Source organism: Micromys minutus (genome assembly GCF_963924665.1).
Source record: "Micromys minutus genome assembly, chromosome: 9".
NCBI lineage: Eukaryota > Metazoa > Chordata > Mammalia > Rodentia > Muridae > Micromys > Micromys minutus.
Genome location: NC_137978.1, coordinates 58,122,059 through 58,136,506, shown reverse-complemented (window position 1 = coordinate 58,136,506; position 14,448 = coordinate 58,122,059).

Sequence of the window (14,448 nt, the reverse complement as noted above, 5' to 3'; positions counted from 1 at the left end):
ATCACATATTCTTAGAAAATGTCCCGCGCAACCGTCTCGCCTGCAAGAACGACGCGGCACACGAAATAGAATCCTTCTGCGGTAAACTTTATTGCTCTGGAAAACCGGTACTTGCTTCACATGACGAAAAGACGAAGAAGGCGGAGAAAACCAAAAGACGAACACGATAAACAAGATGGACGAGCCCACGAACCAGACCACGAAACGGAAACACACGGGAGCGGGACCAGAGAGCGGGGAAGAGAGGGGAAAAAGAAGGGAAGAGAGAGAGGAGCTATCCAGCCCGTCCCCTATAAAGGGATCAGTCCTTGCCTTGGACGCGGAGCCCCCTGACTGGTTGAAACTCAGCAGGCCCTATGACGCCACGGAAGAGGCGGAACTCATGAGGCGGAAAAGTTACCCAGCGTGTGCGCACATGGCTTGTTTACTGCTAACTCCAGCCGGATATCAGCGCCATCTTGTAATAGCGAATGTGTGGGAATGTGTGGGCGGCGCCCCACATCTCCCCCTATCTTTTATTTTTTGAGCAAAGTAGGACACCCATATTAGGAGGGCGGAGATAGAGGTCAAATCCTCATTAAGGTGTATCAAGACCATGTACAGGAGTAACCGCTAGGCTTTTTGTAGCCCGCAGTACTCTTGACCTGTCACTCTGCCATTTTTCTGAGGGAGGGACACTGGGGCAGGCAACCCTCACGCAAGATAACATATCTCCCAGAGATACCCCTTGGTGAGGGGCTCTCAGTGCTATGCTAAGCTCGCCATCCCTCATGGGCTGCTCAAACCAGACACTCTAATCCTGTGCAATGAACCGAAGTTCTAGGAGTGCAAGAGCTGTCTGGCCGGCGACCTACTGCTTAAGCATAGACAACTAGATATCGGCTGATGCTGCATGTTCTAGAGCGACAGGCGCTTGGGCAGTAACCACCTTGTCTCTTTTTTGTTTGGGCCTTGAGCTTACAAACCAGCCAGAGAAGCAACGCAAGTCCGCAGCAAAGGATTGCTCCCAAGAGTCCCACCCCGACCCAAGTTAATATCGGGGGTGAAAAGGTTAGGGAAGACTGTAGCATCAAGTTCCGCTGGAATTGGTTTCAGGAATGCCGACAGAATCGCCCATCTCGTCTCTTCTCTGACTCTCTGGTTCCACAGCATCAGGAGCAGGGCTGTCATCAAGAGTCTCTGCCGTTTTTCGCGTGAGCCTCTCGGGAACCCAGAAAGGATTATTTTCATCCTGAGGAAAAACACAAACAGCTCCCCTGGATCTTATCAAGACAAGATCCGGTCCTTTCCATTTATTAGTTATGACATCTTTCCATTTTACCATCTCTCTTGGTTTGTCCATGGGTAGGCAATGCCTTTCAGCTGCCGTATGGCCATGGTCATCAAGATTTAAAAAATTTAAGGTGAATAGCGCCATGGATACTGCGGTCCTAGGCACAGGGGGTAGAGCCTGCATAATGCCCCCTTTTTGTTTTATTAGATATGATTTAAGGGTGCGGTGAGCACGTTTTACAATACCTTGTCCTTGTGGATTATACGGCAAACCTGTAAGATGAGTCACAGCCATCTGGCTACAAAATTGTTGAAATTTTTGTGAGGTAAAAGCCGGTCCATTGTCTGTCTTTAAGAACTTTGGCTTACCCCAGGCACTCCAAGCCTCCAAGCAATGTTGGATGGCATGTGAGGCCTTCTCTCCAGATAAGGGAGTGGCTGCAATTATTCCCGAACAGGTATCAATGGATACATGTACATATTGCAGCTTACCAAAAGAGGACACATGGGTAACATCCATTTGCCATATTTGAAGAGGCTGGATGCCCCGAGGATTAACCCCCGAGTGGGGCGCAGGCAGAAACTGACTGCAATTTTGGCAATTGACAACAATATCGCGAGCCTGTTTTCTGGAAAGGGAAAAGCGGCGCCGCAAAGTTTCAGAAGTTACATGAAAGTTTTTGTGAAAACTTTTAGCAGCCTCTAGAGGCGAAGACATGGCTATAGCAATTATTTTTGTAGCCCTGTATGCCAAATCATTGCCTTGAGCCATAGGTCCTGGCAATCCAGAATGAGCTCTAATGTGAGTAATATAAAAGGGTGATCTTCTGGCTAGAAGGCAGTTTTGAATTTGCGCAAAAATTGAGGCAACTCTGCTAGACGGTTTAATAATGCCAGCCGTCTCAAGCAGATTGACAGCATTAACAACATAAGGTGAATCAGACACTATATTTATAGGCTCTGAGAAACGTTGTGAAACCTCAAGAACCACTAGACATTCTACCACCTGTGGAGAGGTTTCTGTATACTGCCTCGAATAGACCTGCCCGTTAACCACAAAAGCCCCCAGCCCGGTCTTGGAACCGTCAGTATAAATAACTAACCCTTCTTTTAGGGGACTACAGGACGTTACTTTGGGAAAAACTACAAATTGAGTTAAAGCAAACTGTAAAATTGGATGTTTTGGGTAATGATTATCTATTTTTCCCGAAAAGGAAGTGACTAAGATAGCCCAATCATTCGAAGTGGCAGCAAGAGTGGAAACCTGCATGGCATTATAGGGAACTATTAACAGCTGTGGTTCAATGCCAAAATGCGTGATGGCAGATTTTAGCCCCCTCAGCGCTAATTGTGCCACAGCATCTGGATACCTGTCAATTATTTTAGCTGGCGAGGCATTAGGATGTACCCACAGTAATGGTCCTTGCTGCCAAAGCACAGCAGTTGGGAGCCTGTTCGTTTTAAAAACACATAATGAAAAAGGTTTATCATAATTTATGCGAACCAATTGTGCATCCTGTATAGCTTCTTCTACCAACTGTAACGCTCTTTCTGCTTGCGGGGTCAAACTTCTAGGTGAGGAGACATGCGGATCTCCTTTTAGAGTATCAAATAAGGGTTTAAGTTCAGCAGAAGGAATCTTAAGAAAAGGTCTAAGCCAATTAATGTCTCCCAGTAGTTTTGAAAATCATGAAGAGTGTGGAGGTGATCTCTTCTTATCTCGAGCTTTTGAGGGACAATCTTATCAGTGAATACCACAGACCCTAGGAATTGACCAGTATCAAAAATCTGGAGCTTTTCTGTGGCAATATATAGGCCCTTACTTTTTAGGGCCTGTAACAATATAGGAAATGCCTCTTTTAAAATCATCAAATTTTTGTGGCATAATGTAAGACGCACCTGTTTTTTTACTCTCTCTGGGAGGAATGAGAAGGCTTTCAAAGGTGCGCGTGTCTCATAAGGAGGAGGGGCTGTTGGTAAAGGAGGTGCTGTTGGACGGGCTAATGGCGCACGCAGAGGTTTGCGCCGCTCATCAGGGTGATGCCTCTCTTCCTCATATTTAGCAGCCTTTTTAATCTTTTTCTGTTCTGCTTCTTCTTTTGGGTCTAAGCCTTCTCGCTCATCATCATTATCTGAAGTCTCGGGGCTATCAATGTTAAGAGCCTCAAAATCTTCTACAGGGTACAAGCTGACTCCCCTTTTCTTAACATTAGAGGGCATAAGGGAATGAAAATCTGAGGGTTTGTGGGTTACTACTCTCCCGCTGTACAGCGTATCTGGAGGTCCTTTTTCCTTAGGGGGATAATACCTTTTCTTGCGCGCACCCATTCTCTCACTCTGTTCGGCTTCTGATAGCCTATCCTGCGCTTCACTCAATACCTCTTGCCCCGCAGCGACGGCGGGCCTACAACTCTCATCTCTTAAACAATTTTGTACCATCCTCCAAATGGCCATGGTTCCGGGCCCGAGGTCTCCGGCATTCTGCGCACAGTTTAATTCTCTACCCAATCTGTTCCATGAGGCTGGTGAGAGAGACCCAGAAACTGCAAACCAAGGGGCTGTTCGCTCAACCTCTCTTACAAAACGCTGCAAGATGCGGGTGGGCAATTCTAAATCTCTCTGCTTAAGAATTGACTGCAGGGCTGTAATGGTCGAGTGTGAAGAGCCCATCACAGGGATGTAATGCCCGCGGCTTATTTGCGTGGCGGCCCAAGGCGAAACTGAAAGGCAAGTCTCAGCGCGTTCCCGCTTTTTTTTTTTTTTTTTTTTTTTTTATCTACAAAGACTTATGGAACGCAGGGGTGCCTCTGCTTATCTACGTCCGACTTAAGCAAAAAATTAACACCAGCCCCATTGGACACAAGAGGAAATTAAGAGGAAGAGAATAAAAACTGCACTGACGAAGACCGGAGCCTCTACGGACCCTTCACACGGCCGTGGAGGATTTAAACCAAATTAAAGAAAGATCCAGGATCAGACATACCTTGCCGAACTAATCTCCCCGCAGTTCTGAATTCTCCCTGCCCAGGGACAGAGGATCTTCTGTGGTGCAGACGATGGAGTGGTCGAATTTCCCGGGTTTCGGCACCAGATGTCCCGCGCAACCGTCTCGCCTGCAAGAACGACGCAGCACACGAAATAGAATCCTTCTGTGGTAAACTTTATTGCTCTGGAAAACCGGTACTTGCTTCACATGACGAAAAGACGAAGAAGGCGGAGAAAACCAAAAGACGAACACGATGAACAAGACGGACAAGCCCACGAACCAGACCACGAAATGGAAACACACAGGAGCGGGACCAGAGAGCGGGGAAGAGAGGGGAAAAAGAAGGGAAGAGAGAGAGGAGCTATCCAGCCCGTCCCCTATAAAGGGATCAGTCCTTGCCTTGGACGCGGAGCCCCCTGACTGGTTGAAACTCAGCAGGCCCTATGACGCCACGGAAGAGGCGGAACTCATGAGGCGGAAAAGTTACCCAGCGTGTGCGCACATGGCTTGTTTACTGCTAACTCCAGCCGGATATCAGCGCCATCTTGTAATGGCGAATGCGTGGGAATGTGTGGGCAGCGCCCCACAAGAAAACACCTTTGGTATATCTGGTTAGTGCACAACATCAACATCCAGAGGATGATCATCCACACGTTATCAGGAGTTCAAATAGCAATCCATGGATGTGTTCTATTTCAGGAAATTTGTGAAACATATCACTACTTTTTAAATGCGTTCTGCATTTGCACAACAAATTCTGAGTTCTGGAGCTATTAAAAATAATATGATCCCCCAAATCTAGAAGGATATGGCAAAAGCAATACTAGAACACATGTCACATTTAAAATGTTTCTCATGGTAGAGAAACATAGGTCAACTTCTTGATGAAGGTTGCTTTCCTGAATCGGGGATTCTGGCTGCATTTGATGAGGGAACTTTGGCATCCTGTTGCTTGGCAGCCTTGAATTTCTGGGACCGAGTGGAGGATCAGGGGAAAGAGTTGACTTGCTTCTTCAAGTCATGTTAGTTATAAGGAGAACTTGCATGACATTTTTCAAAGGTTTACTTCAGCTGTGGAAAATAGTGCATTAGATCCAGCCACAAGAAAGGCAATAATTAAGTTTTTAGCCTTTAAACAGATGAATGCTGAATGAAAGTAAATAATCAGATAACTGAGAGCAAGTACAGCATCTAGAGGTGAGTGGATTAGACATAGAGCTGATGAGAGACCTCATTCACGTGATATGACATTAGTAGGAGAAGCTGCCAATAGAGGCCTAGAGATAGACAACATGAATTTTAAATGTCTTAAATGTGATAGTAGGGACTATTTCAAAATAAACTGCTGGGAATTCAAAATTAATCTCTAAAGAGTGCTTATACATTTGTGAATATATCAAAGGTTTGGCAAATTCTGACTTTTGGCTACAGAATGTAGAGCAACAACAGACAAATGGGTTGAAACCTTACCAAAAGTCTCTCTGGGGTCCTCCTATAGGTCCCAAAGCCAGGCAGGGAGAGTTCTGTTCCTCAGGACAATTAAGCATTACTGGTCTAAAAACAGATATTTTGAGACCTGATAATGATGCTGAGGTAAATTCTACAGACAATTCAAAAAAGCAAAATGGGCAGAAACAAATTTTTTGGCAAACTTTCATAGAGGATCAAAGGCCACAACTCAGAATACTAGGAAACTACATTGATATTGAAGTGATGGTTATTATCTCTCCAAAATCGTGGACTTCACATTGGCCACGTCAAGACATATACCTCCAATTTCAAGGAATTGGAAGTTTATCACCAAAAAGCAAAGCACCACAGATTAAATGTATAAGATCTGAAGTCCAAGTAGGAAAACTGAGGTCATACATAGCTGACATAGCAATTTACTTATAAAGATGAGAACTGTTGTGACAATAAACAACAGAAATTAATATGCCCTTAGTTTCACAATCTGGCCACAGAACCAGTCTGACTTCTGACAAAACAAATTAAATTAGTTAAGGAATGTTATCATAGATATTTATAGACTGCCTAGGCTGTCCATAAACAAGATATATCAGGGGCTGACTATTTAGGTCTACCTCAGGGAGCCACTGCTGCTAAGACAGTAACACCTTAGTGTCCCGCGCAACCGTCTCACCAGCAAGAACGACACGGCACAGGAATAGGATTCTTCTGTGGTAAAGCTTTAATGCATCTCGAGAGGCAGAGCATAAGCTTGCAACAAGTGAAGACAAAGACCCCAACTATCTAGCCCTTCCCCTTATATAGGAATCAGTCCTCGCCTTGGACGTGGAGCTCCCTGATTGATTGAAACTCATCAGGCCCTATGACTCCACGGGAGAGGCAGAGCTCAAGGAGTGGAAAGTTTCCCAGCGCGTGCGCACATGACTTGTTTACTGCTAACTCCAGCCGGATGTCAGCGCCATCTTGTAATGGAGAATGTGCAGGCAGCGCCCCACATCTCCCCCTTTCTTTTATTCTTTAAGCAAAGTAGGACACCCATATTAGGAGGGCGGAGATAGAAGTCAAATCTTCATTAAGGTGTATAAAGATCACGTACAGGAGTAACCGCTAGGCTTTTTGTAGCCCGTAGTACTCTTTACCTGTCACTCTGCCATTTTTCTGAGGGAGGGACACTGGGGCAGGCAACCCTCACGCAAGATAACATATCTCCCAGAGATACCCCTTGGTGAGGGGCTCTCAGTGCTATGCTAAGCTCGCCATCCCTCATGGGCTGCTCAAACCAGACACTCTAATCCTGTGCAATGAACCGAAGTTCTAGGAGTGCAAGAGCTGTCTGGCCGGCGACCTACTGCTTAAGCATAGGCAACCAGATATCGGCTGATTCTCCATGTTCTAGAGCGACAAGCGCTTGGGCAATAACCACCTTGTCTCTTTTTGTTTGGGCCTTGAGCTTACAAACCAGCCAGAAAAGCAACACAACTCCGCAGCAAAGGATTGCTCCAAAGAGTCCCACCCCCACCCAAGTTGATATCGGTGGTGAAAAACTTAGGGAAGACTGTAGCATCATGTTCCACTGGAATTGGTTTCGGGAATGCCGACGGAATCGCCCATCTCGCCTCTCCTCTAACTCTCTGGTTCCAAAGCATCAGGAGCAGGGCTGTCATCAGGAGTCTCCACCATTTTTCGAGTGAGCCTCTCAGGGACCCAGAAGGGATTATTTTCATCCTGAGGGAAAACACAAACAGCTCCCCTGGATCTGATCAACACAGGATCCGGTTCTTTCCATTTATTAGTTATGACATCTTTCCATTTCACCATCTCTCTTGGTTTGTCCATGGGTAGGCAATGCCTTTCAGCCGCCGTATGGCCGTGGTCATCAAGATTTTAAAAATTTAAGGTGAATAGTGCCATGAAAGTTGCAGTTCTAGGCACATGGGGTAGAGCTTGCATAATTCCCCCTTTTTGTTTTATTAAATAGGATTTGAGGGTGCAGTGAGCATGTTTGACGATGCCTTGCCCTTGTGGGTTGTAAGGTAAACCTGTGAGATGTGTCACAGCCATGTGGCTACAAAATTGTTGGAATTTTTGTGAGGTATAAGCAGGACCATTATCTGTTTTTAAGAACTTTGGTTTACCCCAGGCACTCCAGGCCTCTAGGCAATGTTGGATGGTGTGCAAGGCCTTCTCTCTAGATAAGGGTGTGGCTGCAATTACACCCGAACAGGTATCAATGGATACATGTACATATTGCAGCTTACCAAAGGAGGAGACATGGGTAACATCCATTTGCCATATTTGAAGAGGTTGGATGCCCCGAGGATTAACTCCAGAGTGGGGCGCAGGCAGAAACTGACTGCAGTTTTGGCAATTGAGAACAATATCACAGACCTCCTTCTGAAAAATGGAGAAACAGTGTCGCGGAGTCTTAGAAGCAACATGGAAATTCTTATGAAAGTCTTTGGCGGCCTCTAGGGGTGTGACCATACCTATAGCAATCATTTTAGTAGCCTTGTCTGCCAAGTTATTGCTTTGAGTCATAGGTCCTGGCAATCCAGAATGAGCTCTAATGTGAGTAATATAAAAGGGTGATCTTCTGGCTAGAAGGCAGTTTTGAATTTGCGCAAAAATTGAGGCAACTCTGCTAGACGGTTTAATAATGCCAGCTGTCTCAAGCAGATTGACAGCATTAACAACATAAGGTGAATCAGACACTATATTTATAGGTTCTGAGAAATGTTGTAAGACCTCAAGAACCACTAGACATTCTACCACCTGTGGAGAGGCTTTGGTATACTGCCTCGAATAGACCTGTCCATTAACCACAAAAGCCCCCAGTCCGGTCTTGGAACCGTCAGTATAAATCACTAACCCTTCTTTTAGAAGACTACAGGACGTTACTTTGGGAAAAACTACAGGTTGGGTTAAAGCAAACTGTAAAATTGGATGTTTTGGGTAATGATTATCTATTTTTCCCGAAAAGGAGTGACTAAGATAGCCCAATCATTCGAAATGGCAGCAAGAGTGGAAACTTGTATGGCATTATAGGAACCAATTAGCAAATGTGGTTCAGTGCCAAAATGTGTGATGGCAGATTTTAGTCCTCTCAGCGCCAGTTGTGCCACAGCATCTGGATACCAGTCAATTATTTTAGCTGGCGAGGCATTAGGATGTACCCACAATAATGGTCCTTGTTGCCAAAGCACAGCAGTAGGGAGTCTGTTCGTTTTAAAAACACATAAAGGTTTATTATAATCTATGCGAGCCAATTGTGCATCTTGTATAGCCTCTTCTACCAACTGTAATGCTCTTTCTGCTTGCGGGGTCAAACTTCTAGGTGAGGAGACATGAGGATCTCCTTCTAGAATATCAAATAAGGGTTTAAGTTCAGCAGAAGGAATCTTAAGAAAAGGTCTAAGCCAATAGATGTCTCCCAGTAATTTTTGAAAATCATTAAGAGTGTGGAGGTGATCTCTTCTTATCTCGAGCTTTTGAGGGACAATCTTATCAGTGAATACCACAGACCCTAGGAATTGACCAGTATCAGAAATCTGGACCTTTTCTGTGGCAATATATAGGCCCTTACTTTTTAGGGCCTGTAACAATATAGGAAATGCCTCTTTTAAAATCATCAATTTTTGTGGCATAATGCAAGACGCACCTGTCTCCTTACTCTCTCTGGGAGGAATGAGAAGGCTTTTAAAGGTGCGCGTGTCGCATAAGGAGGAGGGGCTGTTGGTAAAGGAGGTGCTGTTGGAACGGCTAATGGCGCACGCAGAGGTCTGCGCCGCTCATCAGGGTGATACCTCTCTTCCTCATATCTAGCAGCTTCTTTATCTAGCTCTGCTTCTTCTTTTGGGTCTAAGCCTTCTCGCTCATCATCATCATCTGAAGTCTCAAGGCTATCAATGCTAAGAGCCTCAAAGTCTTTTACAGGGTACAAGCTGACTCCCCTTTTCTTAATATTAGAGGGCATAAGGGAATGAAAATCTGAAGGTTTGTGGGTAACAACTCTCCCGCTGTGCAGCGTACCTGGAGGTCCTTTTTCTTTAGGGGGGGAATATTTATTCTGGCGTGCGCCCACCCTCTCGCTCTGTTCGGCTTCTGATAGTCTATCCTAGACTTTACTCAATACCTCTTGCCCTGCAGCGATAGCGGGCCTACAACTCTCATCTTTTAAACAATTTTGTAGCATCCTCCAAATGGCCATGGTCCCAGGCCCGAGGTCTCTGGCAGTCAGCGCACAGTCTAAATCTCTACCCAATTTTTTTCATGAGGCTGGTGAGAAAGACCCAGAGACTGCAAACCAAGGAGCAGCACGCTCTACCTCTTTTACGAAATTCTGTAAGATGCAGGTGGGCAATTCTAAATCTCTCTGCTTAAGAATTGACTGTAGGGCTGTAACGGTTGAGTGTGAAGAGCCCATCACAGCGATGTAATGCCCGAGGCTTATTTATGTTGCGGCTAAAAGTGAAACTGAAAGGCGAGTAAGCACAAAACTAACCCTAGCCCTGATGGACACAATGGGAAACTAAGAGGAAGAGAATAAAAACTACACTGACGAAGACCAGAGCCTCTACAGACCCTTCCCAGACCATGGAAGATTTAAACCAAATTTAAAGAAAGATACAGGGTCAGACATACCTTGCCGAACTTATCTCCCCGCAGTTCTGGATCCTCCCTGCCCGGAGACAGGGGATCTTCGCTGGTGCTGACAATGGAGTGGTCTGAGTTCCCGGGTTCAGGCACCAGATGTCCCGCGCAACCGTCTCGCCAGCAAGAACGACGCGGCACACAAAATAGGATTCTTCTGCGGTATAGCTTTAATGCTCTCGAGAGGCAGAGCATAAGCTTGCAACATGTAAAGACGAAGAAGACCTCGAACTATCTAGCCCGTCCCCTTATATAGGAATCAGTCCTCGCCTTGGACATGGAGCCCCCTGATTGGTTGAAACTCATCAGGCCATATGACGCCATGGGAGAGGCAGGGCTCAAGGAGTGGAAAGTTACCCAGCGCGTGCGCACATGACTTGTTTACTGCTAACTCCAGCCGGATGTCAGCGCCATCTTGTAATGGAGAATGTGCAGGCAGCGCCGCACAATTCCATACGTCCTATTCCTAACATGACAGAATAAAGATCTTAATCAAGAAAAACAGAAGAAAGGCCAAATACACATGGAAATTGAACAATTCTCTATTCAATGATAAATTGGTCCGAAAATAAAAAGACAACATAGAAAACCTAAATAAAACAGTAAAAGAAGATGCAAACCCCAAGAAGCTCCTAACCCAAAATGTCCAGTTGGAATTAACAGATATCTACAGACCATTTCATCCTGAAACAAAAGAATATACCACCTCAGCACCTTCTCCAAAAGTGACTATATAGCCAGACTAACTAGAGGGCACAGGGAGAGTATGCAACATACAAAATCAGAAATGAAAGTGGAGACATAACAACAGAAACTGAAGAAATTCAAGAAATCATCAGATCCTACTCCAAAAGCCTATATTCAATAAGACTGGAAAATTGGGAGGAGATGAACAAATTTCTAGGCAGATATCAGATACCAAACTTGAATCAGGATGGGAAAAATCATCTAAACAGTCCCATAACACATAACAGTCATCAATAGCCTCCCAAACAAAAAAGAGAACATGGCCAGATGGGTTCAGCGCAGAATTCTATCAGAATGTTATAGAAGATGTAATACCAATACTCTCCAAACTGTTCCACAAAATAGAGACAGAGGAAACACTACCCAACTCATTCTTAAAGCCACAATTACTCTTATTCCTAAACCACACAAAGTCCTTAAAGGAAAGAGAACTTCACACCAATGTCACTCATGAACATTGATGCAAAAATACTTAATAAAATTCTTGAAAACCAAATTCAAGAATACATAAAAATGATCATTCATCAGGATCAAGTAGGCTTCAATCCTGGGATGCAGGGAAGTTTCAATATATAGAAATTCATTAACGTAATCCACCATATAAACAAACTTAAAAAAAAAAAAAAACACAAACACACATGATCATCTCACTAGATGATAAGAAATCATTTGAAAAAATTCAATACCTCTTCATGTTACAACTCTTGGAAAGAGCAGGAATCCAAGGCCCATAACTAAACATAGTAAAAATGAATATATGACAAACCAGTAGTCAACATCAAACTAAACAGTGGGAAACTTGAAGCAATTCAACTAAAATCAGGGACTACACAAGTCTGCCCACTCTTTCCTTACTTATTCAATATAGTATGGGAAGTCCTGGCCAGAGAAATTAGACAACAATAAAAAAATTTTTTCAGCGCTCCTGCCCTGCCTGATCCAGGAACCAGGAACCCAGCATTGGAACCTCTGTTCCCACCCGGAGGCTTTGGGGCTCAGAACAAGGCTCTGGCCCATCTGCCACCTGGACCAGCAGTTCGCAGAGGTTAAGGCCTGGTGAGTAGGAGATCCGAACAGCCAGGAGACAGAGAGATTTCTGTCGAGTGCGCATGGAAAGCGCGCCCCTGCCCTGCCTCATCCAGGGACCAGGAACCCAGAATTGGGACCTCTGTTCCCAACCAGTGGCACAGGGAAAGCGCGCCCCTACCCTGCCTGACCCATGGACCACGAACCCAGCGTTGTGACCTCTGTTCCCACCCGGCGGCTTTGGGGCGCAGAACAGGGCTCGGACCATCCGCTACCTGGACAAGGGGAAATCCAGAGACACAGACCAGGTACACGGGAAAGGCAAGAACATATCACTGACAACAAGATGGCAAAAGGAAAGCGAAAGAGATATACCAAGGAAACAAAGACAACCTGGCAACACCAGTACCCAGCTCTCTCATCACAGCAAACATTGGAATGCCAAACACTCCAGAAAAAGAAGACACAGACCTAAAATCATACCTCAAGAGGATGATAGAGATCCTTAAAAAAGAACGGGAGGAAAAGCAAAAAGAATCAGAAGCTTTTAAAGAGGAAACAAGAAAATCATTCAAAGAACTCAAAGAACTAGAGAAAAATATAAGCAAAGAGATGAAGGAATGAAAGAAGGAATTTAAAACTGAAATTGACACAATAAAGAAAACACTAAAAGAGATAAACCTAGAGGTAGAACACCTAAAAAAGAAATCAGGAGTCACAGAAGCAAGCATTTCCAATAGACTACAAGAGATGGAAGAGAGAATCTCGTGGGACGTAGAAAAAATGAAAACATAGACAAAACAGTCAGAGAAGATGCAAAAACCAAAAAGCTCCTAACCCAAAATGTCCAGGAGATCCAGGACACAATGAGAAGACCAAACCTACGGATAATAGGAATAGAAGAGGGAGAAGAATATCAACTAAGAGGCACAGTAAATATCTTCAACAAAATTTTAGAAGAAAATTTCCCTACCCTTAAGATTGAGATGACCACGAGCATAAAAGAAGCCTTCAGAACTCCAAATAGGTTGGACCAGAAAAGAAATTCCTCCCGACACATAATAGACAAAACACCAAGTACCCAAAGCAAACAAAGAATACTAAAAGCAGTAAGAAAAAAAGGTCAGGTAACATATAAAGGTAGACCAATCAGAATCACAACCGATTTCTCAACAGAGACTATGAAAGCTTGAAGAACCTAGACAGACATCATACAGAAGTCCCTAAGAGAGCACAAGTGCCTGCCCAAGCTGCTATACCCAGCAAAACTATCAATCACCATAGATGGAGAGATGAAGGTATTTCAAGACAAATCTAAATTTATACAATATCTGACCACAAACCCAGCACTACAACGAATTATAGGTGAAAAACCATATACAATGAGGGGAACTACATCCTAGTAAAAACAAGAAAACTCCTAAGCAAAAAAAAAAAAAAAAAAAAAAACAAAAGAAGAGACACAGAGACAACTCAACCTACAAAAGCAATAATAGCAGGAAACAGAAACCACTATTCCTTGATATCTATTAACATAAATGGTCTCAACTCCCCAATAAAGTGACAAAGGATATCAAACTGGATACATAAGCTAAATCCAGCATTTTGTTGCATACAGGAAACTCATCTTATAAAAAAAGACTGACACTATCTCAGAGTAAAACGTTGTGGAAAAAAAACTTCAAAGCAAACGGCCCCAAGAAGCATGCTAGAGTGGCTATTCTAATATCAAATAAAGTAAATTTCAAACCAAAAGTTATCAAAAAAGATAAAGAACACTTTTTACTCATTACAGGGGAAATCTGTCAAGAGGAACTCTCAATCCTTAACATATATGCTCCAAATACAAAAGGACCCACATTCATAAAAGAAACCCTAATAAAGCTCAAAAAATACATTTCACCCCACACAATAATAGTGAGAGACTTTAATACCTCACTCTCACCACTGGGCAGATCATGGAAACAGAAACTAAACAAGGACACTGTAAAACTATGCAGAGACTATGAACCAACTGGAATTAGTAAATATCTACAGAACATATCATCCTAAAGTAAAAGAATACACCTTCTTCTCAGCACCCCATGCCACCTTCGCGAAAATTGACCATATAATTGGACACAGAATGAGCCTCAATCAATATAAGAAGATTGAAATACTCCCATGCATCCTCTCAGATCACCATGATCTAAGGCTGGTCTTTAACAACAACAAAGACAACAAAAAGCCCACATACACATAGAAACTAAACAATGCTCTGTTAAACGATAGCAGGGTCAAAAAAGAAATAAGAAAGA